Here is a 26,509-nt window from a genome sequence, read left to right on the forward strand (position 1 = left end):
GCTTGCTGGTTACCTTGCTTGTTACATCCCGGGACTTAATTGTCCATCTGGTGCTTGTTGACTCATGTGTTTTTTTGTTTTGTTTTGTGTTTTTCAGTACCTGGGATCGAACTCAGGACCTTTCACTTGCAAGGCAGGCACTGCACCACTGAGCTAAATACCCAGCTCTGATTCTTGTTAAGTCTCGATGTCAACCTCCTCCTTATCTGACCAGGGCCTGATCATCCTGATTCTTTCTTGGGCCCAGTCTCTTTCTTGCTGTCTGCTATCTTCTGCCTAACTTGCCTGTGTAAAATATGGGGTGAGTCTCTGTCCCAAAAAACAAAATAATAAAACAACGATAGTAACAGTTTTTAAAAGGGCTGGGGTATAGTCCAGTGGTAGAGCATCTCTGGGCTTATCCCCTAGTATCACACACATGTACAGGCATGTGCACACACACACACACACATCATAATTTATAAACATTATGTGGCCAAGTTCTCTGCTATGTCTCTTACCTCATTTTCCATTGCTTTCCATCTCTCTATCATCCCTAGTTGCTGGCCTCTTTAACATCTCTTGAACATACCAAGCATGATTTCTTTTTCTTTCTTTCTTTTTTTTTTTTTTTTTTTGAGACAGGGTCTCACTACGTAGTTCAGACTGCCCTGGAACTCACTGTGTAGCCCAGGTTGGTCTTGAACTCACAGCAATCCTCCTGCCTCAGCCTCCCGAGTGCTGGGATTACAAGCATGATTTCTTTATTAGGGCCTTTGTATCTGTTGTCTTCTTTTCTCTGAATACTCTTCCTTTAAATAATTCCATGACCATTCCCCACTTCACATAGATGTCTTTCTTCACTCAAATGTCTCCCCAAAAATTCCTCTTCTGAAAAGGAGTCCTGTCCCCTTCTCTCACCCCCTTATTCTCCAGCCACTGAATCTATTCTATATTTCTTTTTAGCACTTCTTGCTGCCTGACCATGTATTATGTATTTATCATCTTTCTCCCTGTATCAGCCAACTTTCTCATCCTTGGGACAAAATACCTAACCCTCAAAACTTAAAGAAAGAAAAGTATATTTTGGCTCACAGTTTCAGAGAGATGAGTCCCTGCATGCCTGGCTAGCTCCAAGGCAAAGAGAGCAAGGAAGGTCATGGCAGAGGAAAACCGCTCAATCATGGCAGCCCGGAAGCGGAACGAGAGAAGAGAAGAGCTGGGGACAAGAGTACACCCTCCGGGATCCCTCCACACTCTGGGGACCTACCTCCAACCAGGCCCCACACCCTAACAGGGCTGGCAACTAAGAAGCCACCGATGGATTAAACCACTGATGAGTATGTATAGAGCTTACGGTCCCACCTCTAGGGCTTGGCACGTAAGTCAAGAGTAAAACATTTGCCTAGCACATGCGAGGCAGTGGGTTCAATCCCCAGGTAAAAAAAGGAAAAGAAAAAGAAAGGCAAGAGCCCAACCTCTGAAGATGAAACTTGGGGGGCAATTTAGAACTAAACCATAATACAACCCACTAGAACCCACGTGCCCCTAGGAAAGATATTTTGTGGTTTTGTTCACAGCTCTCTCCTCTTGTGCCTAGAACACCACCTAGCACATAAAAGGACTCAGTGGATGTTTATGGACTGACTGAATAAATGAATGAATGTTTTCTGTTCTGTAAATGTCCCTGAGACAGGGAATCACATGACTTGGCTCTGTTCTTGGGACGGAGAAGAGAAAAAAAAATAGAGAGAACAAATTAATATCTTAATAAATGATCCTGTAACAAGCTCCTGTTATAGAATTGAGTATGTGCACTGTGTCTTATGCTTCTACAAGGCTTGTTTGGAAGATGCGATCTTGTTCTAAAGTGCTTGGTATATCAGGGAGCCATTTGAGCAAAAAGGCAAATTTCATATTTGCTTCTGCAGCACCACTCACCTGCAAGAAACACAGAGTGAGTGCAGAAAACTGCACCTGCTCTCCTGACCAACTAGGAGGGGGAAAAGAATCTATAAACGCTACACATAGTGTGTCTGCATCTGGTGTCACAACTTCCCCTTATCCTCCATAGAATTCACCTTCTCCACCTCACAGTAACTGTCAGCCACGACTTTTCTGCCCCCGACTTCCACAGCGGACTTTGGCTTACAGTTTCAAGGTAAAGTGCCGAATCCGTATGGTGATTAGGTTTCTCTTCATGATTTAACTTCTGAGAGGCCACGCTACCAGGCTTTCAAGGTTCCTGTCTTGTCTTGTTTTTTACTGTGTCACTGATGCATTTTTTTCATAGTTGTGCCCCAACTCCATTTTCCCCATAAACCCCAAGGGATTCTGCAGAGTTCGGTGATTCTTAGAGGCACACATATCACCTCACAACAGAACTGACTGTAACTGGGTCCAGCTAACCTCTACAACAACTTCAACCGGACAGAAAAAATGCCTTAGGACCAGGACTATGTTTTATTCATTTGGGAATTCCTCAAACCCCTCATGACAGCAGCTTGGCATGTAATGGATGCTTCCAAGATGCTTGTTGCTTTCCAGTCTTCTTTCAGGATAGCTCCATTAGCACCTTTGGAACATCCTATCAAACTGATCTTCAGACAGGCTGGTGAAAAGGACTGGAAAAAACCTGCCCAGGGAAGGACTTTGCCTGCCCAGAGCTTCCAGGGCCAACTGTTGAGAGCAATTCACTTATATCTGAGCTGTCTGGAGCAACCCTTCCCCACAGCTCCCCAGTCCAGTGGTAGAGTCCCCAGAAAGTTCAAGCGACACAGGCCCCTATGGATGTGGCAGCTCGCTCCCAGAAGGCCGCACATGAGGTATATTAACATCACAAAAGTTAATGGACCAGAAAGGGGAAAATTAGCATAAATTACCTGCTGCTGCCTTCCATGGCAACACAAGAACAAGTTCAATTCGATGCCTGAGGAAAATCAAGCCTTCCTTGGGAAGCAGCAGTCTTAACGGGCTAACATAGCGCCTCAGACTCTCCTAGAAAACAGTAACTCCCCAATCATCTGGGCCTAGAAAGAAATTATGCAGAGCAAGTGGCATGAGGAGACTAGTTTCACGGATGCTGTCTCCTGGTGGGTCCTTTGTTCAGTGAAGGGAGATGGTAACTTCTCTGATTGGATGCTGAGAGGCACCTCTGCCTGTCCCTGGGCCTCCCCTGTCTCCTTGAGTCTGGTAGTAAGTTAAACATCTTTATTGAACACTACCTCCAGGGGCTTTTTGGATGCAAAAGATACATGTCCCTGCCACTCCTCACGATCGCCCTCTATCTCCCTTATACAAGGCTTGCATGGGCCTCAGTGAGATGCGGGGGTGGGGGGTGTTCTACAGCAAGGGGCTGGGGAAAGAGGTAGAAAGTGGACATAGACAAGGCACGCACTGGCGTGAGGGAAGATGCGCACTGGATGAGAGAGGCCTAGTGGCAGAAGTGATGAGGGGCTTAAAGGAACAATGGTTGCTATGGTCTGGGTCTAGATGTCCCTCAAAGTCATGTGGTCATAGGTGGCTTTTCAGAGGTGGATGAATCCAGAGTGTGTGAGGCTGGCACTAAGGGCATGTGATCACTAAACCAGTATTCAGGGTGGCTTGGCACCGCCCCAATACTGATAGTCTGATAAGATTAAAAGGGCAGAAGATGCTGTTAAGTTTCCCTAGTTGCTTTTGCTATGGCGTGGATGCCACGAACTGTTCCTCTGCGATTCCCCTCTGCCCTGTGCCACCCTGCTTTAGAGACAGCTCATTATGGACTGAAACCGCTACAAGCTGTGAGCCAAATAAAACTTCTCCCCTTTAGCTCAGGAATGAGAAAGTAACCAAGACACAGTTATTAGCTGAACTGTGTGGTACTGGGCCCTGTCTGTTTCCCTCTAACTTTAAGCAAGAGTCTGCCACACTCAGCCTTCAGAGAGAGATGCTTTGGAGAATGAAGAGGTAAGGGCAGTGTGACAGGAGCAAAGGGTGAGGTGCGCAGTAGGTCAAGAACTCCACAGAGCTGGGAGGTACGTTTCAGCAGTAGAGTGCTTGCTTAGCATGTGGGAAGCTCTGGGTTCAGTCCCCAATACCACAAAAAGAAAGAAAAAAAAGAATTCAGCAGAAGAGGGAACAAGTTTGATTTTGTTTTAGTTTTGATATCAGGCATTGATTCCAGGGCCTTTGCGCTGAGCTAAATTCCAAATCATTTATTTTTTATTTAAAAATTTTGAGGCACAATCTTGCTAGGTTGTTAAGTTGCCTGGGATGGACTTCAAGTTGTGATCCTCCCGCCACCATCTCCTAGAGTAGTGGGGTTATAGGTATGGGTCGCCACACCCCACTGATAAAATAGTTCATACCAGTTACAGTGTGGCAGATACAGTTCTAAGTGCTTTATAGTCTTATATTACTCGTAATTCATTTAATTCTTATACGAACCCCATGAAAGAGGAGGTATTATTGTTCCCATTTTATATATAAGAAAACTGAGGTACAGAAAACTAACTTGTCCACCAGTGTCGCATCACAAGTAAGCAGCGAGCAGAGCTGAGATGTGAGACCAGACTGCAGAGCTGCTCTCTTCAACCTTACACATTACTGCTCTTCAGGAACACTCAAAGGCATAGGGTTCAGGGCACGGATTTCCCTTTGAACGGTGGGTACGGGATAGGGTGTGAGTGCTTCTCACTAAAAACAGAGTGATGGGTGATCCCAGGAGGCTTGGGTGAACTGAACAATCTGATAGTTGGGCTTTTTGGTTTTTTGGTGCTGGGGATTGAAACCAGGACCTTAGTCAGCCTAAACACATGCTCTACCACTGAACTACACTCCCAGCCAAGTGCTACACATAAATTAGAACGGGAGAGGCAGGTGATGCCCAAAGTTCTTTTCTGCACTAAGGGGACTTTAAGGGGGGTTGTGAGACCAGGACAGAAATTCCACCCTGAAGGAGGTTGGGATGTCATTGTGGAGGGGACACAGATCTGAAACAAGTAGGGTAGCTCTCTTGGGAAGAGAGCCTATTCAGCAAAAAGGCAGTAGCCGATCTAGTGTGAGGTCTTTGGGTCAAAATGGTTCATAGCAAATAAAGCACTGTGGGGAAAGAAAAACCAGGGAGACTTCCTGGGGAGGTGGTCTTGCTACACTAGTAAGACCTCCTGCAGAGTAAAGCTCTGGTCTCATTTCCAGGTCCTAGCCCTCTTTCTTCAGGCCCCTTTCTCACTTTCCTTATTTCCTTCTTTCCAGACTTTCTCCTATTGAACCAACAGGAGAGTGCCTGTGAAGAGGAGGGAGCAGGACAGACAAAGGCTTTTTTGGTCAGGCAGTGGAGAAGACTCGGTTCCAGAAAATGGTCTGCAAACTAAGTATGAAGGGAGATTTAGACTTTTCATCCCAAATTATCTTTGTTTTTAAACTGAGATATGTATTAGGGTTTTCTAGAGGAACAGAATCAATTTAAAAATATGTATACTATACAGAAGAATTTATTATGCTTACAGGATCAGAGGTGGAAGAGTCCCAATGGCAGCTTTGAGATCAGCGGTAGAAGAATCCAAAATGGCTGTCTGTGCACTGGAGAGTCAGAAGATCCAATTGTAGTCAAAGGTCAAAGGTCTGGAAGCTCAAACTAGAGTCAGCCTCTGGTGTGAATCTGCGTTTGAAGGCCAAAGAAACTGGAGATCAGTGTCCAAAGGCAATGGCAAAGACTGGAGCTCTTAAAAAAAAAAAAAGTTATGGGAGGATAGCTTTCTTTTTCTTTCCCTTTGTATCCCATTCAAGGTACAAGTCTATTGGTTGATGCCACCCCCAGATAGGATGGGTCTTCCTCTCTTAGTTTGCTGACCTGCATGCCAATCATTCACATTAATAAAATTCCCAGAATTTTACTAATCTGCTGCTAGGCAGTTATTATTCCGGTCGATATATCCCAATGAATGATTACAAAATATAATTCACATAACATAATATTTACCAGTTTTAAATGTACACTTCAGTGTTTTTTAATATACTATACTTACAATGGTTTTTTTTTTGTTGTTTGTTTGTTTGTTTTTGGTACCAGGGATGGAACTTGGTTCCTTGCACTTGCCAGGTAGGTGCTGGAACCACTGAGCTAAATCCCTGGCAGTATACTTACAGTGTTGTACAACCATTATAACTATCTAATTCCAGAACATCTTCAGTACTCTAGAGAGGAACCCCATACCTCTTAGCCTCGCCCCTCTTCTCCTAATTCCTCCAGCCCTGACACCCCTGATATTCTATCTCTATAGGTACACCTGTTCTGGACGTTCACATCGAAGCATAGTCTATGTAGTCTTTTACATGTAGCATCTTTAACTTCGCAATAATATTTTTCAAATGCATCCATATTGTACAATTAATTCCTTCTTTCCTACTGGGTCCTGGCTGTTAGTCTCTGCTTCAGGTAAACTGATCTATATTTACTTTGTCTCTAGTTTTTGGAAGGCAGTTTATTCTTAGACTTCAATCCTCCAACGGATCTAAGAAAAGTTATTGATTTTGTTTGGCCAACTTTTTTCTTATTTCAGGAAGCTGAGATTCGATAACAATTTATGCTGAATGTGTAGATCACTTGGGGGAGTAAGACCATCTTAATAATACTGTCTTCCGTGAACACAGGATATCTTTTTACTTAAGTTTTCACAGTTGCTCTTAGCTGGCTTTTCCCCCCAGTGTACCTGTACCTTTGTGTCATTCTTGAACTCCTTTGCCTCAGCGGCTGCAGAGCTGAAGGGTTAAGATGTGAGACGGGTAGAGAGGCGGTCACTATTTCTCAGACAGGGCCAAATCCAAGACACCTCTGCAATGACCCATACTGGTGCAGACAGTGACCGCAGGACCTTTCTGCTAAAGTGCTGGGCACAACTGCTGGGCAGCATGCATTTGGCTCTGTTCTCTTCAGAGTCACTCTGACTCTCAGCTCTTGAATGTTGAGCAGCGGAATCTCTCAGGCTCATTATTCCAGGAAAGAATCCTCTTTTGGGGTCAGCCTTGGGACAGTAGTCCCATTAACTCTAAGGTCTAGTCTCCAATCCCTGTTTTTCCTGCCAGGAAGGACAAGTGCCTTCCTTAGGAACGTCATTGGTAGAAAGGGCTAGAACCATGCAAATTACATTTCCAAGCCTTTCCCTAATCACATCAAAGTCCTTCGCAAGGAGTCTTTCGGCCTAACTGGAGTTTGATAATTACAAATTATTTCTAGCAGAAATGCTGACTGTGGGAGAGCGGGTTAGAGCAAATTTGATTCATATTAAAGCCACGGTCAGATCATCATGAACCTTCAGGGTATTTATTTTTCCATCCGCTTCTCCCCAGTCCCCCACCTCCCTCTTTGGCTTGGCTGAGCTGGAGACTCGCCTAATACAAATAACTGCATTAAAATAAAATCATGTGAAAGCTCAGAGGAACATGCCTGAGTAATGCAGAAGATAATAAGCTTGGACAACCACCCCAGCCCTCTCTTTTCACTCCCTCAAGGCAGGAGAAGGTTCACAACAGATTTGGGATCACTTCTAACAGTAAATAGGAGGGAAACTAGAGTTTAAGTGGCTTAAGGGGGAAAAAAATGTAATAATGTGACAGATTGTTATCACTCTACTGATCCTCCCTCAATTCCTTTATCTCTAAAGTCATTTCCACTTTCTAAATTATGATCAGAGAAGCTGTGGGTATTTAACAGAACAAAGAGACTAAGCTATGAGAAATAAACCAAACCACAAGGATGCCTTTGTTCATTCATTCATTCACTTTTTCATTCATCAAACATCTGAGGTGGACTCTGTCCCAGGCATTGTGCTGCTGCAGGAGATTCAGAGATTGGGAGGCTGAAGCAAGAGGATCACAAATTCAAGGTCTGCCTGGGCAATTTATCAAGACCTTGCTTCAAAAATAAAAAATGGGCCGGTGTGTAGCTCAATGGCAATGCATGCCTAGCATGCACAAGGTCCTGGGTTTCAGTTCCTAGCACCACAAAATAAGTTTTAAAAAAAAGTAAGCTGAGTGTGGTGGCACTCAATCCCAGGACTCAGGACTGAGGCAGGAGGATCGCCATGAGTTTAAAGCCGGTCTGAGCTATATAGTGAGACCCTGCCTCAAAAATAAAACAAGCCAACAAAAAAGCGAGAAAACATAAAAACAAGAGAGAGGCAAGGAAGGAAGAGGGCTGTCATCTATAGGAGTGCTTTTCTACTGATCCGGTAGCTTTGAAACGGGCAATTAACACTCTAGGTCTCAGATGTCCAATTCTTCGGGGATAGAGGTAAGGGCTCACTGGCTCTGGAGGTCTAGAGGTAAGGGAACTAATCGGCGATCACAAAGACAAACTAAGAAGGATAAGCTGTGCCGAGAACTCGACACTGCTCTCTGCCTGCCTGCACAAGAGTGGTGAGGTGTAAGAGTATGGCTGAGAAGCGGCTGGAGGCCAGTGGGGGAGAGAGGACAGGGAGCTCAGGTCTTGTCTCTGCAAATCAGGTAGGGCTGCTTTACCTTGGTACCGTAAAAATTCTATGGCTCTGTCTTTTTTGGGGGTGGGTACTGGAGATTGAACACGGGGCTTCGTGCATGCCAGACAGGCGCTCTACCGTGAGCTACACCCCCAGCCCTCCGTGGCCTTTTATTTTTGGGTACGTGGCCCTGTTTGGGGCTCCTCCCAGGCTGGGTTTGGGAGATGGCCATACCTCAGATCTTCTCAGTGTGAAATGGATTGCTGCGTTTCCAGGGCTTAATTGGCCGCACCAGCTAAAAGCTCTGCCAGTAATGAAAATGCATCTCCTCCTTTTATCAAGAAAAAGGATAATAACTCAGCCAGGTCTTCTTACATTTTGTTGAACATTAGCCTAGCTTGTTTCCAAGGACATCTCTGATGTGAAGCACACATGGCTGCTGCGTGGTTGCCGAGAAAAAATCTGGGAGTCATTGGCCAAAGGGTGCCTGAGGCTGCCCTCCTTACCTCTTCAGAGACCACACCTTTGCAAAACGTCAGATGTCCCTTCCCAGGGAGTGGGATGATAGGACTACTTGGAAATTTAAATCCTAGACTGGAGGAGCTACTCAGTGGCAGGGTGCAGTCCCAGCACCACTACCAACAGCAGAAAAACAAAGCAGACTAAAATTCTTTTGTTTCCCATGGAAGATGAATGGCAATAGAAATATAGTAACTATGGCGCCTCACAGTTTTCTAAGGACTGTCAGATACTCTCCTGTTTGATTCTTACAGCTTCCCTGAATGGCTAGCAGGACGGTTTTGTGTCATTGTTATGGATAATGAAACAGATTTAAGGGAGGAAAAGTGACTTATTGTGAGGGTTTAGGTTGATGGTGACCCCCAGGGGGGCTTTTGGAAGTGACTGGATTGCGGGTGCAATTATCCCTCCGCAGATCAGTCCCCTAAAGCGGTCAGAGTGGAACCAGCTGCTAGGAGGTGGGGCCCGGTCGGAAGAGGCAGATCCCTGGAGGGGGCCCTGCAAGAGTGGCTCCTTCCCAGGCTGATCCCTTCTCTCTGGCCTCCAGACCACCTTGACGGGAGCAGATTTCCTCTCTGGCAGGCCCTTGCAGCATGCTTTTTCTGAGTTCAAGCTTGCCAACCGTGGATTGAAACTTCTGAAACTGAGCCAAAATGAACTTCTCCTTCTTTAAATTGTGGGTGATGGGTATTGTGTCTCGGCGCGAAAGAGTGACTAAAACATTTACCCAGTGTCACCAGTTCGTGTTAAAGTTGTGTCTAATGAGGACTGGGCAGCTTTCTTGAGCCAGTGGGGTGAGGCCTTTAGGGATTTAAGCAGTTCTAAATTCCATCCAAAGAACCTAAAATAAGTTCTGCATCCCTTCAGTTCCATCTCCAAACCCCCTCTTATTCCAGTCTTCCACCCACACTTACCTCCTATAACTGATTCAACCCACCCTTCCTGACGCTGCTCACTGAAGCCTAATTTTGCTGTCAGAAGCCTGATCCCCCCTCCCGCGGTACTAGGTATTGAACCCAGGGCCTCATGCTTGCTATGCAAGTGTTCTGCCACTCAACTACATTTCCAGGTTTTCTTTCTTTCTTCCTTCCTTTTTTTTTTTTTTAAAGACTGGGTCTCACTATGTGGTCTTGAACGTGAACTTGCTGTGTAGGCCAGGCTGACCTTGAACTCTCAGCAATCCTCCTGCCTCAGTCTCCCAAATGCTGGGATTATAGGTGTGTACTACCATGCCCAGCGTGCTTGCTTTCTTGTTTGCTTTCTCTCTCTTCCTCTCCCCCCACCTTCTTTCTTTTCTTTTCTTTCTTTCTTTCGACAGGGTCCTGCTATGTGGTTCAGACTGACCTTGAACTCACTATGTAGTCTAGGTTGGTCTGGAACTCCCAGCAATCATCCTGCCTCAGCCTCCAGAGTGCTGGGATTACAGGCATGGGCCACCACATCCAGCCAAGCTTTATTTTTACTTTGAGACAGGAGCTCATGAAGATGCCCATGCTCAAACTTTGGTACTCCTGACTCAACCTCCCAATGAGGTTATAGGCATGTGCAGCCACACCCAGCCTGATTTGTGTCAGAAATTGGAAGCTCTAGTTCTTCAGTGAGTTCCATTGAAAATAAGTCTAGAAGGAGGAGGTGAAGGGAGGGCAGGGATAAGGGGAAAAAGTGAGAACCAAGACCTGTCATGTAAAGGTACAAGATCCCAGTAATGAATGTAACTACTGTATGCCTAAGATGTACCAATAAACTCCATGAGAGAGAAAAAAGAAAAAGAAGTCTCTCCCCTGCCCAACTCTAAATCAGTCTTATTAATTTCATTCTCTTTGCTAATGACCAACCAGGAGTGGGTATGTTAAGAAATTTTCATATTCTATGAGATAGGAAAGGAAATCTGTGCAAGGTTATGGAAAGAGCTGACTCATTTAGAAAAGAGTTTGCATTATTCCTCTCTGCCACTGCGTGAGCCTGAAGAAGCTGTAGGACACTGGCACTTTGGCAGCCATGTTAGCATCTGGAAGGAAGCCAGCCCAGGAGGGTGGCGGAACAGAAAGGAGGACATAGTCTGGCCCTTGACGGAAGAAGGGACAATTTGACGTGTCAAATTAACCAACCTTAGAACCCTGCCTGCGCAGCCTCCAGGTTTCTTTCTTTTCTTTCCAGAGCCAGGAATCAAACTCAGGACCTTGTGCTTGCCAGGGAGGCGCAGCACCGCTGAGCTACATCCCAGCCCTAGCCTCCAGGATTCTTTATGCAGGTTAACAAAATTCTGTCTTGAACCACTGTTTTGTTTGTTTTGTTTTGTTTTTGTAGTGTTGGGGGTTGAATTTAAGGCCTCATATACACTAGGCCAGCGCTCTACCCCTGAGCTGACCCCGTCTGTGCCATTTGAACTGGGAATATCTCTTCTTTTCCACTGGCAGCGTTCTACGTGATACACCTTTCTGTTTCTTAAACTTTCCACGCTCATTCTCTTTCGAAGGTATCTTCACTTGCTGTTCTCGCTGTCTGGAATATTTTTCCACCAGATGCTCACGACTGTCTCTTCCTATTATTTAGGCTTCAGCCCAGAAGTCTTTTCTCCAGAGAGACTTTCTAAGCACTACCCAATGTAAACAAGTCTCCCAGTTACTGTTTTTTTATAGCATTTATCAATACCAGAGCTCACCCTTTTATTTATGCGCTTACTTCTTTATCATCTGTTTCCTCAATACAGTACAAGGTGCATGTGAGTAAGGACTGTCCCTAGCTTGCTCACACTGTGCTCCCAGCACCTACTACAGGATCTACCGCTTAGTAGGTGCTCAATAAATAGTTGGTGAATGAATAAATGAACCCAAGATAATTTCACTATGCTGCTCCCAAATTACCTTCTCCCTCATCGGCCTTTCATCAATTCCTTTTTCACAAATCTAAATCTCAGGACCAAAAAGAAATATAGAAGGCAGCAGAGATGGAAAACATCATAAAAGCAAAATTATTTTAGGTTTAAATGTAAAAGGAGAGCAGGCTGATTGCATAACGTATGTAGATCTATGCAAATTACCATGCTAGTTAAACAGAGGAGAAGTTTGAAGTGGTGGGAAGTCCAGAGTTTCATGTTGGGTGTGTTTTCCTTCTCACCAGGGAGTGCCATGAACATTTCAGGCTCCAAAGTCGGGATGCTGACATTCAGTGAGAGAAAAATCAATAAGAGTTACGCAAGTAAAGAATTTAATTTAGCTGTCGGGTTTTTCTAAGAGATAGAAATCAAAAGCATTCCACTCACTCACTTTAAATAGGAGGAATACGAGTCATGAAATCGTTCACAGGGAAAAGAAGAGGAAGGACAAGGGGATGAGGCAAACACTGCAAGTTACCCAGAACTTCGGAGGCAAGAACCTAATCTACATATAAATAGTCCTTTACATTGACGCAAAAATAAAAACCAGACACAAACATCTTCTAGGGTTACGAAAGAGGAACACGGGTAAACATTTTCAAAGTTTGTTATTAAAATTGTTTCAATGTCTACCTAAAATGTAGAAGAAATGGTACTCATTCTTCAACAACTATTTTTTGAGTATCTATGCCTCAGCCCAGTGTGAGAGTATCTGAGAACAGGGTGTGGGCACAGAATCGGCCTTTACTGAGCCTGCATTTTATCATGTTCGCATTCCAATTTTCAAAGGGAAAAACATGTTTTACCTGTCTTCCCCCAAAGTAAAGATAAAGCTGAGAATGCTGGCACATGCATCTAATCCCAGTACTTGGGAGGCTGAGGCAGGAGGATTAAAATTGCGATAAGATCTCATTATGTATTCTAGGCTGGCCTTGAAGTCACTAGCTAAATAGCCCTCAGTGGCCTTGAACTGCTGGCATTTCTGCCTCTGCCTCACTTTCTTGAGTGCTAGGATTTAAAGAGCCTTGTAATTACAGTAGGCCTACTTGAAAATCCAAGGATAATCTCCACAATTTTAGCGCATTTGATTCGCAGCTTTAATTCCTTCTGGTACCCTAATTCTCCTTTGCGTGTACCATATTCATAAATTATGGGAGTTAGGACAAGAATATCTTTGGGAGGCCATTATTCTGTCTGCCACTTCAAGAGGGGGAGGGGAGAGAGAGAGAGAGAGAGAGAGAGAGAGAGAGAGAGTGAGTGAGAGAGAGAAGCAGGGAGGGAGAGGGAGATTGAGATTAGTCATCATTTTACAGATGAAAAGTTCCAGAGATTTCCCAGAACCACCTGCCACAAGCCTTTGGCAAAATCTCAAAGGAATGCAGACCTTACATTCTGGGCTTTCTAGGATTTTACTGATTTCAGACATTTTGAACCAGTGTCCCCATACTGCCAGCTCTTCTGCTATCACTCCGGCCACCACCCTGTCTCATTTTCGTGACCTCAGTGTCCTCATAGCTGCTGTCCCTGCTCCCAGCTTTGCCTTGCTTCTACCCGCTCTCCGGCAGCCACAGCCATCCCGTTAACCGGAAGGCGGTTCCCCTCTTTGCCCAAACCCTGCCCTGGCGTCCTGTTCACTAAGGGAGTGAACTGGGTTCCTGCAACAAACAGCCTACGAGTTTATAGTCCAGGTCCTCTGACTGCTCCTTGTGCTCTTCCTCCTGCCCTCTCAGCTCTGGCCACACTGGCCTTCTTCCTGCATAAACCCCACAGCCCCGTACCAGGTACCAGAGTGCCGTGCCCACACCCGCAGCCTCGTGGCTTCCTCCCACCGTTTCGGATCTTGACTCAGCTGTCACCTTCCCATCGAGGCCTTCTCTGACTACCTTTTTGAAAAATTGCAGCTTCCTCCACCCTTCAGAATCCCCGTCCTCTTTCTCTGCTGTCCTGTGAGCCATGCATTGCTCTCTAACTTACTGAACGTTCATCATTTGTCTTGTTTATTGCCTGTCTTTCCCCCAAAGAATAAAAAGCTCCATCCAAGAGTTTGTCTCTTTTGCTCATTGCTGTATCCTCAATCCCTTGAAGAATGATCAACAAATTAAACACTCAAGCCGGGGATTTAGCTCAGTGGTACTGTGCCTGGCTTGAAAGCACAAGGTGCTGAGTTCAATTCCTGGTGCCAAAAAAGAACGAACAAAACACTCAAAAGGTATTCGTTGGCTGGGGATATGACTTAGGGGTAAAGTGCTAACTTAGCATATCTTAGGCACTGGGTTCAATCCCCGGTACTGCCAAAAAGAAAAAAGAAAAAAAGAAAAACAGAATTTGACAGTCCTTTAGTTTGAATTAACTTAGTCTTATGGAAGACGTGACAACATCAGGCTCAAATGGGCCATCATATTTATGCTCGAGAGCCTTGGCCCAGAAGCTGTAAGCTCACGCTGATGAATCCTGGCTCCGGCCCACCAAACAGGTCTCTGTAGGTTCGGCTCTCTTTGACACTCAGCTCCTATCCTCTAGGTGCCTGAACAGCAAATGTCAGAGCTTTCTCCTAAATGCAGGCAGATTTACTTTGCAGACGGTGAGGATGCATTTTAATTTGTTGATGTGAAATTTTAATTGAACTAAACTGCTAGAGGTAGTCTCTGTTCTCTGTCATAGTCTTAATTTAGTTGGCAAAACAAGACATCATCAGAAGAAAATCACAGGCAAAGACACTGCGCCAGAGGGTTTGGGAAACACCCTCCTGCGTTTGGAGGTGGGCTGTGACTGGCACAAGCATGAATTCCATCCACACAGCTGATGCCAACTTGGCTTTCCAGGGACACTCAGGTAGCATCGCGAGACTCAGACACACGAGCCCCCAGAGCAGCCAGGCTTGACGTGACTCCCCTCATGCGTTCAGTTTTCTATTCTTAGTGTTACAGCAGAGAGGAGGTGGAGGACTTCTTACCTGAAGGAACAGAAGTGTGGGAGGTGGCAGCTCTGTCATTTATTTGCCACGAGACCTTAAGCAGGTCACTTTCCCTATCTGCACCCCAGTTTCTCCATCTTTGCAACAAGGAGGCTGGAAGCCGAGTCCCTAAGGGCTTCCGTTGTCAACGTGCCGCGTATGACTCCCAGGACCCTCAGGCCTGTCAGTGTCCATCCTGAGCAGGAGTCTTGACCGTGCTGTGCCCACACTGCTGGTCTCACTCTCCTACAAGGGGTCGGGTGCAGGCCTTTTACTAAAATCATCTCATTCTCTTCTCATGGAATCACAGGTTGTCATTGTCCTGTCCTGGAGGGTGCCTTAGGATCATCCTCTCAGTGCCATCCCTTTCCCAGACCCCTGAAGCTTAGGGGCCTTTCATACCCACTACCTGTCCTACGCCAGCAGCTTCCGTCTACCAAATTTGGAGAAGCTTCTGCTGGGGTCTCACTTCATGCTCACCCTTGATGAGTACCCCAGACTGGCAGAGACCAGTTGCAGGTGGTGGCTGGCAGGAATCGGCCCCCTAGGCATTCCAGCCCAATTCCTCCCTTACCTTATTCCAAGGAAAGCCGCTGCAAGGAAGCTCCCAGAGAAGTGACTCAGACCCTGGTATCTGTTGGTGAAGCAGCTGCAGAAGGACTGAAGACAGCTTTCTTGAAGGACAAGGCATGTCCCTTGCCTTTGTGACTCGCTGGCCCACACAATACAGTTGCAGGTCCCGAACACCTTTAGTTACAAGACCTCATGCTTGGAACCAGGTGCCAGGAGGTTTAGGAAAGGGGCAATGCCTTGCAGGAGGAAGATCACAGCTTTGCATAGAAACCACCTGGCAAGTCCCTTCTATTCACTGAGACTGTTTCTTCATCGGTTATGTGGGAATGATAACAGCGGCCTCAAGAACTATGGGGAGAATGTGATGATATAAATGCTTCCAGGATGCCTAGCACTGTGCCTGGTCCATAGCCAGCGCCCCTCACGTGGCAGCAGTTGATGCTGTTATTATTAAGCCTGTAGCACAGTCCCTGGCTAGAATGTGCTCAGTAAAGGGAATCGTGACCATTATGGACCAGAGGACACACAGAGCTGCAGAGTTCCTTTCAAGTCTTTAGAGATGGTGGCACATGCCTGTAATCCCAGCACTTGGGAGGCTGAGGCAGGAGGATCGCTGTGAATTCGAGACCAGCCTGGGCTACATGGTGAGTTCCAGATAAGTCTCAACTACATAGTGAGACCCTGTCTCAAAAAAACAAACAAACAAAAAAGACCCCCGCCCAAAGACTTTAGAGGTGGAAGCTTGCAGATCACACCCTTGAGATTTCCCTCTCCCTGAATTCTTCCGTCCTTTTCTGCTTCTCCTGCAGACTGGGAGGAGGCCAAGGTCACAGAAACTGTAATAGCTGTTGCATGACATGATGGCATTTGGGAGATAAACTGTGAGCTCTGCCTCCCTTCACCCTTGATGAGAGAAATGGCCTTTTGCTGTCACAAGATGAAAAATTTGAAGATGCGAAGATGGGTGCAGTGTGTGCCACTATAATCTCAGCTACGTGGGAGGCTGAGGCAGAAGGATGGCAAGTTCAAGGACAGCCTGGGCAATTTAGTGAGGCCATGTCTCAAAATAAAAAATTTAAAAAGGGCCAAGGACGTCTCTCAATAGTGGAATGTTTGTCTTGCGTGCATGAAACCCCAGTACCCCAAAACAAAACAAAACAAGTCATTCGTGGTAAATTTGAGATAGGGGTCAGAGTTTTGTAGGGTGGTTGTAACAGATAACCACAAACTGGGTAGCTTAAAACAGCAGAAATTCATGCTCTTACAATTCTGAAGACCAGGATGTGTCAGCAGGGCTGATTCCCTGTGTGCACTTGGAGGCAGAATGTGTTTTGTGTGAGGCTCCAGCGGTTACCAGCAACCTTGACTTACAGGCGTAGCACTCAGTCTGCCCGCACCTTAACACGACGTTCTTCCTGCCTGTCTCTGTGTCTTTTCTTTCTCCTTTTTTTCCTTTTTATTGCAGTACCTCCCCAGCTCATCATTTCTCTTTCTTTCCTCTCCTTCTCGTCCTCCTTCTTCTTCTCCCTCTTTCTCCCCCATCCCACTTCCTTTCCTTCTTTCATTTCAAGACAAGGTCTCACTAGCTTGCTAAATTGCCCATGCTGGGCTTGAACTTTCAATCCTCCTGCCTCGGCCTCCTGCAGAACTGAGATACAGGCATGCACTGACGTGCCTGGCTTCCTCTTCTTATGATGACATCCGTCATATTGGATTTAGACCCCACTTCAGCCCATATGACTTCCTCTTAACTTGATTGCATCAGCAAAGACCCTATTTTTAAATCAGGTCACCTCACAGTTCCTGGGGGTTAGGACATCAGCATATCTTCTTCAAGACCACAGTTCAACACCTAACGGACATCAGAGGGTATGTCGAGTGGGCGATGCAAGGTTGAAATTCGGGGGAGAGGTCCGCCTTAGAGATGTTAATTATGAGTCATAGGAAAGTAGCACGGGACTAGGTAGGGACAGGAAAGGGAAGGGGGAGTAGTGCAGCTCTGGGATGTACCAATATTTAGTGGTTTTAGAGGAGGAAAAGCCAGTACAGGGGACTGAGAAGAAGTGGCCCGTGAGACAGAAAATGCTGCCTGGAAGCCAAGAGAGATCACGTGCCAAGAAAGAAGCAGCAGTCAACCATGCTGAAAAGCGGCTTTCGGATCACAGGGTGCCGACCACTGGTGCTCCTGATCCAATGGGTTTCAGAGGGTGTGGGGTTGGGAGCCCAACTAGGAAGGTGAGAAGAGAATGTAAGGGTCAAACGAAGACAGTAGCTATGCAGAACTGCTTCGGGAAGTCTGGCCGGAAAGCACACTAGAAACATTAAGGATAACAGGGAGGGGTGGGGTCGTTAGAGAACGTCACGTGCTACCGAGCACGTTCGAGGGCAGCGTGACCATCGCTGGAAGCAGGGACACCCACTCCAGCGTCTGGGGGACGCAGATCGTGTGCAAACACATACAGGTAGGCAAGCGAAGCTGGAGCGAAGCAGTCGAGGGAACACCCGGCTAACTCTGTCTGTTTCCTGCATGAGGCACGAGGAAAGGCCGTCGACTGAAGGTGAGGGGTGACGATAATGAAAACGTTTGAAAAGACAGGGGAAGATGTGGAACGCTGGTTCTGAAGAATGGGAAAGAAAACAGAGTAGGGTTGGACGAGTACAGAGCAGCATTAAGTATCGTCATAAGATTTCCCTTTTCTACTCAGCTCATGCACACTGGACAAATGCTTTGCCGTGAAGCTACATCCTCAGCTCCTGGGACTCTCTGTAGGCAACTTTCTTCCAAGACTGCATTTCCTCTTAAGATAGGGCTCTGGCCGGCCCTGCTTAAGTCGTACGTCTAGCTCTGCTCCCATCACTGTGGCCAGAGGCTCAGACACTGTGCTGGGAGAGAACTGGATCGCATTCATACTTCTTTGATTCAAGGGGCTGGCGTTTACATTGGCAGCCTCACCAGAACCATGGAACGGGGCTAGGGGTGCTTCTTCGAAGAAGACAGAGGTGTCAGATAAAAAGCAAGTGATATTTATTTTCCCCTGCCGCTTCCCAGGGGTTGTCTTGAGGCCCATGGGACAATGTCTGTGAAATTGCATTGTGGACTTCACAGCAGTACACAAGGTAAAAGAATATTCCAGTAGCCCTTAGTAAATGCATGTTTCATTTATTGATTTAGTCCCTCAGGAAACAGTTGCTGAGCCTCTTAGGGAGGCCTTGTGGTAGGTTCATGAAGGATAAGAGACAAATCATCTGTCAGATGGGATCCTTTTCATCGGATTTGCAGCTTAGCAAAGACGTATTAGCTTTTGCCAGGCTATGCTGTGATAACAAACAATCCCCAAATATTCATGGTTTATAGAAACCAAGATTGATTGATTTATACCAGGGATTGAAGTCAGGACCTCTGTACCAAGCTACACCCCAGTCTTTCTTATTTCTTATTTTGAGACAGGATCTTTCTAAGTTTTCCAGGCTAGGTTCAAACCTTGAAATCCTCCTATTTTAGCCTCCCGAGTTGCTGGGATTACAGGCAAGCACCACTGCCCATCCAAAGGGTTATTTCTCACTCGTCATCTTCAGGTTAGCGTCAGCTGAATTCCAAGCGTCAATTTTGTTCTAAAATATACTCTTCTCGTGGGCGAGGGCTAAGGCGGCAGTTGATGGCTCTTACAGCTTCTGCTCTGACCGCTTTCATTCTCATTTGATTGGCTAAAGCAAGTCACATGGCCAAAATGATTCCACAGGCTGGTGAAGTGTTCTCCTCCCATAGGAGGGCATAGAAAGTCACATGGCATGGGGCCGGGAATGTGGCTCAGTGACGCTGCGCCTGCCTGGCACGTACAAAGTCCCCAGTTTGATCCCTAGTACAAAAAGAAAACAGTCGCATGGCAATATGTTGTAACCAGTAACATTCTTACCATGAAGAGAAGCGAAGAATTAGGAAAAACAGCTACCCCAAATAGGTAGAGGTACAGGAATGCCTATATCTCTATCTCTGTCCCCTTTAGATCTGATTTATACTAGACAGCACTCAAAATTGTAAGATCCAGGGTATTATGAGTTCAAGAGGAGCAACAATTCACAGTTGGAGAGACCCGTGAAGCCTTCTTAGAGGAATGGCGTTTTTTTTAGTACTGGGTGTCAAACTCAGGTCCTTGCACTTGCAAGGCAGGCAGCAGAACCACTGAGGTAAATCCCCAGCCCAAGGAGGTGGCTTTCGAGCTGAGTTTTGAAAAAAATTAGAGAAGCTGGATGGGTATAGAGAAGGCAAGGCAGTCTAGCAGCGGAACAGCATGAGGAAAACATACACGAGGAAAAGGAGAACGTTTAGTCGGGGACCGAGGACACGCTGGTGGCCTTACGTAGAGGAATGGGGCAGTGTGATGGGAGGATGACACTCCACGATGAGTGGTTTCAAAAGGCAACAGAAGCTTCCACCCCACCCCAGTGATGCAGCTGTCTGTACAGAGGTTCCTGGGCTTGAGAATCTGTGGTTTCTGGTAAATGAATCCAGAATACAGAGACATTTTGGCTGGACTCCTTTTGCCTTGGTCAAACTCAGATTCCAACTTCTTTCTCTGTGTCTTTCTCTGTCTCCCTCTCTCTCTCTCTCTCTCTCTCTCTCTCTCTCTCTCTCCCTCTCTCTCTCTCTCTCTCTCTCTCTCTCTCTCTCTCTCTCTCTGTCTCCCCGGCTCCCCCACCTCAGTCTCCTTGGGAATTGTGCTCCTAATGTTCTCACAAAGATTTCTATGGGCTTTCTGTTTCCTCAGCCCCCTTCAGCCAGCCTGCTATCCGAAGAACATTCTCAAATTAGATTTTTAAATTCAAAAAAGGTCTTCCCATAGGCAGGCAGGCAGGCAAACAGAGAAGATAACCTGGTATAGCACACATCCCTGCAAAGAAGCTTCAGTCTTTGCCTTGCTGACTTTTCTGTTCTACAGCAGTGAAATGAATTGTTTCTTTCAAAATAAGATCCCATCAATTATTTTGTTCACAATGTCATGAAAGAAAAATAGAATGGCTTTTTTACAGTTGCATGCATTACAGTATGAATTTCATTGTCTCTTGTGATTCAGCTTATTATTATAGCAACCATTTGGGTTAAATGTTTATGTAACAGACGGTTTCTGTTTCTTATGTGATGAGAATGTGATGATCAGTAAAATTAATTTTATAACAATCTCGTTTGTTTTCTTTGTAGTTATCAAATCTAGTACACTGGTGGAAAACAAAAGCTTTATGAGAGTTAGCCCTGGATTGTTGGAATTAATGAGCTGCCCACACAGTTGAGTGTGTGGCCTAATTGATACTGTCCCTGGGCAGGTTTACACTTTTCATCATTAATGCCCTGCAGCCTGTGAGAAGTATGGAAAGTTAACAGGCTGACTAGGACTCGTCAGGAGACAGGGCAGAGTAACAGGGGGGGCTCCCACTGCCCAAGAAGTGCCTGCCTGAAGGCACAAGTGGAGCTCAAGACTCTGCTGGCCACACTCAGAAAAAAAGTACTAAGTACTAACTCTATACCAAGCACTGTACACAGTAGTAAGCAAGATGGAGAAGTTTCCTGTTCTTTCAGGCTTGCGTTTTAGCCAGGGAAGGAGACAATAAACAAGGAATCAATAAGCAAGATAAGGACAGTAAGAAGTACTGGTGAAGACCATAAAATAGTGTGAAACAAGTGCGGGGACTTGGGCTTACCCTAGGCAAGGTGGTCAGGGAAGGCTGGATTGCAACATCGACATAAGTGCTGGGTCCCCAGAGCGAAAAGGAGTCAGTTTTGCAAGGTGCAGGTGGAGGAAGCATTGTAAGTATTGGAAACAAGTCCAAAGATCCCAAAGCAGAAAAAGGCTACAGTTACTTGTGGAACAGAAAAGAGACAAATGTGGCGGAATAGCAGGGAACAAGAGGCAATGATTTGCCAATGGAAGTTAGAGTTAAATAAAAGTCAGACTATGCAAAGTTCTGTAAAGTTAAATAACATGGAAAAATCAGAAATCACTCAAGGGATTTCAAGTAGGAGGAATTTGATTCAAGGAATTGGTAATAAACATATCAGAAGGGTTGAGGGAGCAAAAGGGAATTATGAGGTTGCCGGGTGTGGTGGTGCATGCCTGTAATCCCAGCACTCAGGAGGCTGAGGCAGGAGGACCTCTGTGAGTTCGACACCAGCCTGGGCTACACAGTGAGTTCCAGGTCAGTCTGAACTACATAGTGAGACCCTGTCTCAAAATGAAAGAAAGAAAAGAAAAGATGAGGTTCCAAAGATTAGCAATTCCAGGAAACTGCCACCCACCCTAAGGCTGGGAGAGCACACTGGGAAATGGTGGTAAACGCCGTGACAGTTGCTGACCCACTCGTGCTGCTACATAGGAGCTGAACTGTCTGAGCGGAACTCTCAAGAGTAAGCCATTCCCAAAGATGCACCACAATGCAGAATAGCAAGCAGCTTTTCCTTTACTCCTGCTCTTGAGCCTGGCCTGTGGTTCCAACCAGCTGAACCAAACCGGAAGCCAGCTCATAAGAGAATGTAGAAAACGTAGACTGCAGACTCTCGGCTCTAGGGGCAAATGAGTAGAAGGGCAAATATAGAGCTGGAAGACAACTCTGCATAGCAGGGTAAGGAGCGTGGCTATCACTCTACAGCCTCCCCTTTTGTGAGCTCTGCGTCCCTCCACAGAAGAGACTGCTGGGGCATTCCGGCCACTTCACGTGACTGTAAAGTGTGCCTGGCACTTGGCAAGGTCTCAACACAAGTTAGCTGTCTGTGAAGCTATACTGAAAGTAAAACCAATATTTTAAAACACACACTCACACACACACACACACACACACACACACACACACCTAAACTTTTTAATGAGAGGAAAAAAAAAAAACCACCTGGCAAAGTTGGAAAGCAAGGATCGTAGTAGAGCTCAATAGATAAACTGATAAGAGAATATCCATTTCCAACTTGGCTCCCACGGGGCTCATGTAAAAGTGCTTTGCTTCTGTAGGTTCTTCTGGAGCCTACATGTGGAGTGTGATGGAGGTCACAGGAGTCTGAAGGAGGAGGCGGGTATCAGACAAGGCGGTGAACATTGTTCCAGCCACCCAGCACTGTGTAGCAAAACACCCGGAAGTCCAGAATTTAAAACAATCATCAGGTGCGGTGTCTTATACCTGTAATCCCAGAATTTGAGAAGCTGAGGCAGGAGGATCCTGTCAGGTTTCAGGCCAGCCTGGACTACATACATAACAAGACCCTGTCTCCACATTTCCCCCACCACCACCAAAATAAAAGGACTTAAAACAGTCACTTCTGTGCTTGTGATTCTAGATTAAGAATTTGGGCAAGAGTTTGGAGGTGGAGCTCCGTGGGAGAGAGCTTGCTTAGCCGTGGGAGGTCTCACACAGACTCAGTCCCCGGGACAGTAGTAGTAGTAATCTGGACAGGTTACAGAGGTGGGGGTAGAAATTTTATTTTCACAATGTTTGGGGCTTAGGCTGGTAAGATTGGGAGGGTGAGAGAGATTAGAAAAAGAGCGGGGGGCTGAGTCCCCGAAGGCTCAGTTATTAACACGGCTAGTGCTTGGGCTGGACTGACTGGAGATCAAGACTGCAGGCCAGAGTGCTCGGGGGAGGTCTCTGTGTGATTTCTCCTCGCAACATGGCCGCCACAAGGGTAGCCGCCCCCCCACGTACTAACGCGGAGCTCGAATCATGAGTTTTCAGCTACAAAGATGGAGGATCACGTCTGCGGCAAGCTGTTGTTTACAGGGAACTCGCAGGCCCACCAGACTCTAGGGAAGTAAAACTACATCACATCTCTCGCTCTCTCTTTTTTTTTTTCCTGTGGTACTAAGGATGGAACCCAGGGATTTGCAAAGGCTAAGCAAGCGCTTTACCACTGAGCTACATCCCCAGTCCTTTTTATGATTTATTTGGAAACAGGGTCTTGCTAAATTGCCTGGAACTTGTGATTCTCTTGCCTCATCCTCCCAAGTAGCTGGGATCATAGGCATGTGCTATTACGTGTGTCCCATCTCTAGATGCATGAAGAACAAGATTCTAGAAGAACAGTGGAATGAGAGATATTATTGTGATGAGCTTTGGAAAATATAATTCACCAAAGGCCTGAAGTTTAGAACTCACAATTCCCAAGGACCTGAAACCATCCCATTTATTTCAGGAAAATAAAGTCTAAGCTCCCTGAAGAAGGTGAAGCCAAAAGCACCTGCCTGTGCTCTGCTCTAACTTTCAGAGGAAGCCTCCTCAAGACTCAAAAAGGGAGACCATACGAAGTCCAGACTAAGTCCTCAGAGAGGCCTGGTAAACACTCAGTGCAAGAGAGCTGGAAGCCATGCTAGGGCGTCCTAGCACGTAGGACACTGGATAATGACGACGATCGTGATATCTGTTGTGGGCTGGGGTATAATTTAGTTGTAGAGCACTTGTGACAGTTACTGAGTCCCTCCTTGGGAACAGACACATTCTTCTCCTCCTCCCCACACTCCCTTCATCTTTTTTGAGACAGGGCCTCAGTACATAGTTCAGGCTGGTCTCCAATTTGCTAAGTTGCCCAGGCTGGCCCCAAACTCCTCCTGCCTCAGCCTTCTGAGTGCTGATAGTATCATCATGACTGCATTTATTTTTTGCTTGTTTTTTGTTTGTTTGTTTTGGTACTGGGAACCAAACTCAGGACCTTGCACTTGCCAGGGAGGCACAGTGCCACTGAGCTACATCCTCAGCCCTTTGCTTGTTTGTTTTTTGAGACATGGTCTTGTTATATATAATTGAAGCTTGTCTTGAACTCTCTGTGTAGTCCAGCCTTCTTTCTAACTTGTGACACTCTTGCCTCAGCCTCCTAAATGCTGGGATTACAAGTGTGTACCACCATGACTGGCAATTTTTAAAAATTTAAGCCCTTAAAAAGAAATGAATATAGCCTTAAAAGCACATATTAGAAAAGAAAACGGATTGAAAATGAATGAGCTAAGAATCTAACTGAATAAGCTATAAAAAAAAAAAAAACCCACAACGAAATAAACTCCAGGTAGAAGGAAGGAAATAACAAGATGAAGAACAGAAATTGAATAGAAAACAAATGTGCAACAAAGAAAATCAGTCAAGCAAAAAAAAAAAAAAAAACCCACAACGAAATAAACTCCAGGTAGAAGGAAGGAAATAACAAGATGAAGAACAGAAATTGAATAGAAAACAAATGTGCAACAAAGAAAATCAGTCAAGCCAAAAGCCAAATCTGTGAAAACTGAAAAATCTCTGGTGACAATGATCAAGGAAAGTTGAAAAAAGACAAAAATAATTCAATGTCAGGAGACGAAAGAAAGATATCACTACAGATGTTTCAGACATTAAAAAGTAAGTGGATATTATGAATAATTGTGTACCCTCCAAAAAAAAAAAACAAAGACAGGTGCGAAACAGACAAATTGCTTGAAATATATACCCAAACTGACTCACCTTGAGAGGAAATCTGCATAATCCTATAATCATTAAAGAAATTGAGCCAGAAATCAAAAATCTTCCCATCAAAAGGAAAACCTCAGGTAAGCCAGGTACTGTGTGTGCCCGTAGGGCCAACTCCTTGAGAGATCACATTAGGGGGTTTGCTTGAGCCCCAGAGCTGGAGGCTGACCTGAACGCAACATAGAGAGACCCTGGGTAAAAGCAAACAAAACGCTGTACACTGAAAAAACCCCTTAGCCCTCACTAAGGAGTTCTGATGCCTAAAACACTGTACGAGAGTGCTGTATCATGATTCCCTCCACCAGACAGGAAACAGGGGTCCAGAGAGTTGAGCAATCTTCTAGAAAATGTCAAAGCCAAGATTTGAACCCTGGCTGCCCGGGCTCCGGGGTCTCAGGCAGGACACTCCCTGGCTTCCTCTTCCAGTGTTATCTTCAACCACAGGTGAATGAGGGCAAGAGTGAAGAAGGGCTTAGCCAGATGTGCTAGAAATAAGGGGAATCTGATCATGTCCGCCCAAGGACGACCTGGAGATGATCTCCAGGACTCCGTCTCTCTGGCCTTCAAGACTGAGTCCAGCGCCAGCCCTGCTCCCATGTGGAGCACCGTAAACCCTAGCCCGTGGCTGTCCCTGCCTGCTGCACCCTTGTGAGGTTTCATAGTGTCTCTGGGCCTCTTCTGTCTTCTCTGCTGTGCTCCTCACCACTATTTGCCAACTCTGACAGTGCTGGACTCCCCGAGAATACAGACCACGTGTGGGCTAAAAAAGCTGCATTAAAAAGTTAAAGTCTGTCCCTCAACCTGATCACTGGGGCTCTGAAAACTCTAAGGCAAGTAGTTATCAGTCTTCTAGACCACCCAGAGTATGTTCATATTAAAAGGCATTTTTGATTTATTTGGGGTTTTGTTTTTGTTTTCTTTTTTATAGTACCAAGGACGGAACCCAGGACCTTGAATATGCCCAGCAAGTGCTCTGCCTCTGAGCTACTTGGCATTTTAAAGCATTTTAAGATATTTTTTTAGTAAAAACTAAAAATGCAAACAGCTGGGGATGGTGGTACATGCCTATAATCCTAGCACTTGGGAGGCTGAGGCAGGAGGATTGCTATGAGTTCAAGGACAGTCTGAGCTCTATGGGGAGTTCAAGGCCAGTCTGTACTAAATAGGGAGACCCCCTGTCTCAACCACAAAACAAAACAAAATAAAACATAAATATTCTCTCAGCCCACTTTGTGGTTCCTGAAGACAAATTCTCTATAATAGGCATGAATGGCTCCACGATATAATGTAGCATTCCATTCTCTCTCTAAATCGAAACTAAATCCAGTATAAGTTCTTTGTGACACTCGATCGCTTCCTTCCCTCCTGGGCAATAGGATTATACATCCACGTTATTTGCCAGCTAACTTTGCAGGTTATCGCCCCGTGAAAGGGAGTATTTCTCCATATCTTAGCTCCGGCCTCGGCCATGTGACTATTTGACCAGCGGTATTTTAGTGCACAGCATGTGAGCAGGGGCTGAAAATGGGCTTGCTCACGCGGACTGTTTGTACTTCTGTTATCTCTGTGGCTGTCCCCTGGCTGGCCTGCTGGTCCTGAGAGGAGGATGAGAGACATGTGGAGTGGCACCAAACTGCCAGAGCCGGTCAGCCCGTAGCAATGCAACCTAGCTGGCCTCCGAAAACACAA

Source organism: Fukomys damarensis, unplaced genomic scaffold (genome assembly GCF_012274545.1).
Source record: "Fukomys damarensis isolate Sample0158 unplaced genomic scaffold, DMR_v1.0_HiC HiC_scaffold_3, whole genome shotgun sequence".
NCBI lineage: Eukaryota > Metazoa > Chordata > Mammalia > Rodentia > Bathyergidae > Fukomys > Fukomys damarensis.